We start from the raw sequence: 4,810 nt of genomic DNA, 5'->3' as shown, positions 1-4,810 counted from the left end.
GTCGCGAGATTCTGACGACGTCGTTGTCAATGCATTGTGGGAAACCGAGTACGTTTGAAGCACACTGCGGAGGGACTTGTGTTTCGGTGGTTAAAAGCTGGTATTAATTAAAGGGTATTGATGTTTTAACAGAGTACTAATTATTTTAATTATTTGTATCGTTAAACAGTAATAATACTAACACTAAGTAGGCCTACCTATACTTTTTTTTTCTTCGAGATGGAAAATAATGCGATTTAAAATAAAAGGATTAGGGCATTTAGTCTCAGGTATCAGGATTTAGGTTACTAAAAGCCCCATTTGGACTGAGCTCTTGCTCCCAACTTAAATGCGCACTAACTACACACTGCGTTTCTCAGATATCCCAAAATGACGTGTAATTACTTTAGCGCAAGTGTCTTCCCTACTCTATTGAACAGATACCCTTTGATGTCATAATTCCTTGAATCTTATTGGACAATAAGAATTACCAATGTGAGACGACGGTGGGATATATTGACATCCTTATTGTTGTATCCTGCGCATATCAGATCAGTTGCAGAAACCCCACCGCCCCCACCCCCTCTTTTAAAGAACAAGCCACACATTAACCTGTGCACTCTGTCGTCTCGGTCTAGAAAACTCTTGCCGGATCAAGCGAAATTATTGCACCGGGTCTAAAGGGAATTCTGCGTGGAGAAAGAGAGCTACAGTGTGAAATTGGATATTCTGAAGCGAGCGGCAGGGAGGAAGCGCCAACATGAGTGCGCATCTCTGGGCACCCTCGTTATCAAGAGAAGCAGTCCGGTCAAAAACACGCCCGATGGAACCGAGCAGACAGGAGAGAAGTTGCAAAGAGGTTTAGCTCGACATCAGAGGGGGGATTCATTCAGCTACAGCGACAATATTCAGCTCTTGCTCGGCTCGTCTCTACGTGTCCAAGGACTAATCGTCGGAGTGGTGCGTTTTACGCGCATCTTTTCCAGGAATCCTGTCTCACGGTAGGTTTTCACGCCTTCGTTTGTGACAAATACTGCGAGTTTAGACAAAAAGCAGTCGAATTGTAACTTGTCACATCTGGATCTGACTTAAGCGCAGAAATAATCTCAGGCGACACTATTTCAAGTGAAAAGTGATCAGGTTTACCATCGGTTTTTCCCCTTTTTTGAAGTTTTGGAAATCAAAATGAAAAACAGTATAATAGGCTTATTCCCATCTTGACAATTATTATTATTTATTTATTTATTTTTTTATCAGTTCCTTCTAATGTACTAGCTGCTATCCATTAGCTGTAGTTTAATTACGCCTTCAGCGAATATTTGATGGGGTGTTATCTAATGGAATTTTGCAATTGTGAATTTAGAAGTCCTTAAGATTTCAAGCCTTATTTCTTTCTGCAGGTTGTACTTGTTTCATTGCAATGTGCGCCCGCGTGTCTGTGTTTCTGTGTGCGTTCATTTGTGGAGGGCAGGAGCGGTGGTGCTACCAGACGCCGAGAAGATATTAAATCACGCGGTCATATAGCTTACAGAAACTGATGGGGTAAGCTAAAGTGTGAGAGATTGCTCCTCACTTTGTCCGCTAGTAAATCTTCACTTTATCAGGCTCTGTCAGGCAGCCGCTTCCACACAAGATTGAAATGGCCGGCTCCGCGTAAAGTGCAGTCCGCGGATAAAGGGATTCTCCTTCTCTGCAGGGCTAAATTGACTTGCGACTCCGCGTAAGAGTCAGGCAGGGAGGCACGCCGGCAGACAGGTTGATATGACTCTCACATCCGACAAACTCATCCCTTCTTTGCAGCAGCAATGGAACTGGACAGCGATGGAAAGGTATGCATTCTGCTTTCTTTTCCTGCACCGCATTGGCACAGAGAAGTATTGTCCCTGTGATGTGCCGAAAACGCGTGAAATGAAATGATCAAAGACTTATGGAATATTTCTTCCCTGACCTGCACTGTTATCATTTCCCCTGCAGGGCACAGGAAACCCGAAGCCCATGTAGATCGATCATGTAACTGCCAGGCAGCATTGTAGTATTAGTAAGTCTCTGTAGGCTACCTAAAAGTGTTTGCAAATTTATTCCCACACAAGAACATTAGAAAACCAATTTCTGCTTTTGTGGCTTTTAAATCTGCAGCTGTACACGTGTTGAGTATCGTTTTTATTTATTTGCCAGATGGCTATTTCAGCCCTGAAATTGTCTGATGCTCTGCTGACTCACAAAGGATGGAACCTGCATCCCTGACGGTATTAATGCACCACTCACTGAGGCATGTCGGACCCCACCGTTGTCCATTATGCTGTGGCGAGTGCAGGTCTGGTGCCAGCACGACTCTGTTTTCACCTGCACGGAGGCTCTCACCGGGGGAGCAGAGACGCCCCAAAGTGTGTCAGCAAAGTGTCAGCATCTGCAGGGAAAAGCCAATCCCAGAAGCAGCAGCCACTGAGCCTGCTATCACTTGTGAAACGCAACACCAACTCCAATAGTGCTGAGGAAGCTCAAGAGAAGAGGCAGAATGTGCTGTGCTGCGCTGTGGTCACACACCTTTGCAATGACCTATCAGAGTCGTGCAACCAACAAACCCCACGGCCCTTTCAAATACCCTTTCTACTGATCTGAATAATTGCCTGAGGATTTTTTTTGAGGTCACGGCAGAATTATGACTCCAAATGCCTATGGTGGAACTTTGCTGAGTTTTCTATATTCAGTGATGAGTATAATTATCCTCTTTAATTGATTAATTATTAATAGCACTAAGGTGACATTGTGAGCCAGTATTAGCTGTCTCCAGATAACTGGATCCCGTTACTGCAGCCTTATTCATCTAGAGTTTATTCAGGGCACTACGTCGCCGGAATCTGCTTCTCGGCTGTGGAAACATTTCTCTTTTTAATGTATCATTCAGAGAGTAAGCTCTTCAAACGCACACGCAGCCTGTGATGCACTTATCACCATCCACGGCGTAGATGAATAGTCTGATGCAGCGACACAGAGTAAAAGAAGAGCAAGGTCACAGCTTCTCTCCCTCAAAAAGAATTTGGTCTGCGCGCAGCCAGGAATTTGTCTTCATGTCTACGGGAATTATTACGCACTCTGATCCACATTACTTCAAGGACGACAGCTCTCACATTCTGCTTCATTTACAATCAGTAGCATGATGGCTTTCAAATGCTATTTCACCAAGATGCTCGGCTAGAGAAATGTGATTTTATATTTAACATTTGAAGTGATGACTCCCTCCTTCCATGGAGATTACTCGTGAAGTGGTTCGAGTCACTTAACTGTTACTGGAAGAGACAAACCTCTCATGCTTTTATTCTCCATAGAGAAACTTGTGCAAACTAAAACTGCGTAATTTGGTTATTTGACCTTGTTATATATCCTTCCTCTGTGGAGATTTTTTATTTTATTTTATTTATTTATTTTTTCAAACCAATGCCATACACCTATAGTCAATTTTTAGGTAAAGAGAACATGTGGGTTTTTGCACCTTTGAACAAAGCAGAGATGGCTGATGTGCATGTGCATGTGCGTGCATGTATATATCTCTAAGCAGATGTACAGAGCGCGGTGTCTGGTGTTTGCTTGGGAGCCAGGGCCACTGGTACAGACTACTACACCATGCATAATCTGGTTGAGGAGAACAAAGATGTTCTACAAACAGTGTTTGTTTGGATCAGGACGATCCCAGCATCCAGAACCCGAGGGAACAGTGGGTCATTCACAAGACACAGAGCGGAGGGACCCAGCGGAGGGACGAGCTCCAGGTCTCTTTAAAAATTCAGCATATCCCCAGACTCCAGGGCCTAGAGAATAACAAGGAGAGGAATAGGGAGGAATTGTAACGTCTTCTTATGAGCTTTTTACAGTAAAAACGATGGGACTGGTTGAGAGTTCATGTTCAAAGTCAAACCCGGTTACATTGGTAAACTGACTGCAGGCAGTCCTCTTTGCATATTGCACAATAGATGAGAAAATAGTTTCTAATACCCAGAATGTGTAATAAAGAGTCGGGTTTACCCCGGCGTCTGTCTAATTATCCAGGAAGATGGTTTAAGGTCATCATTAAAAGTTGTCAGGTGCTTATGCGTAACTCTTATGAGTTAAATAGGCGGCGGGGGATCTTGCATAGAAATTGGGGCACTTGTTTGTTTGTTAGCTCCCTGTGGCTTCGCGCGAAACAGCAAATGAATGAGCGCAAAGCCTCACGCCCAAAGTGTCTGCCAGACGAGACTTTACGCTCTCAAGTCAAATCCCTGACGACCAGCTGATTGCTGTGAGCCAAGCTGGAGGCTTAAAATACAAATAGACACGTTTAATGTGCGTGTACAGACCCACAGTATGTAACGTGTTTTTGGGAACATCCCAAGCAAGTAGTTGCCATTTGGAATTTGAATTTAAATAACCCCTTTACAGTAATTTTGTTAATGTACATATACCTGTGATAGAGCTCGGGGATTATTTAATTTTGGGAATTCTTGATGCAGATTTTCATCAAGCTACTTCCTCGTGGATGTGGGAATGGCACTGTGCAGCGAGGCCCTCATGATTTGCCTGCAAGAACACAGCCTCCATATCACACAGTGATCAGAGGAGCCAGACCATTGTTACAGCTGGCACAATGCACCATTGTCCAGCCTCCTTTTGTGTGAATCTTTGAATGGGATTTTTATTTTTTTTACAACGATAAGTCCGTGTTGAAGGAATGCACGGCGCATATCCATTACACTCTCCCTGATCATTGTCCTGTTAATGAAGAATAAGTGGGACTTATTAATCAAGTTCAATACACTTCAATTATAACTCTCATTAACTGCGCACTCCGTATGCC

The 4,810-nt window shown here is 43.6% G+C and overlaps 1 long non-coding RNA gene across 2 annotated transcripts; it reads left to right on the top strand.

The window, feature by feature from the left end:
- Positions 1 to 582: 582 nt before the first annotated feature.
- Positions 583 to 4,584, top strand: LOC125019529. 2 transcript variants are annotated; one of them, XR_007114081.1, is made up of 5 exons: positions 583 to 980; positions 1,446 to 1,521; positions 1,676 to 1,808; positions 1,954 to 2,017; positions 2,155 to 4,584. It is a non-coding gene; the product is annotated as an uncharacterized LOC125019529 (long non-coding RNA). The 2 variants fall into 2 exon arrangements; XR_007114080.1 differs by having other exon boundaries at positions 1,380 to 1,808.
- Positions 4,585 to 4,810: the final 226 nt, after the last annotated feature.

This window comes from Mugil cephalus, chromosome 14 (assembly GCF_022458985.1).
Source record: "Mugil cephalus isolate CIBA_MC_2020 chromosome 14, CIBA_Mcephalus_1.1, whole genome shotgun sequence".
Lineage (NCBI taxonomy): Eukaryota > Metazoa > Chordata > Actinopteri > Mugiliformes > Mugilidae > Mugil > Mugil cephalus.
Note: the sequence above shows the minus strand (reverse complement) of the source record. Positions and strands in the feature narration are given on the sequence as shown.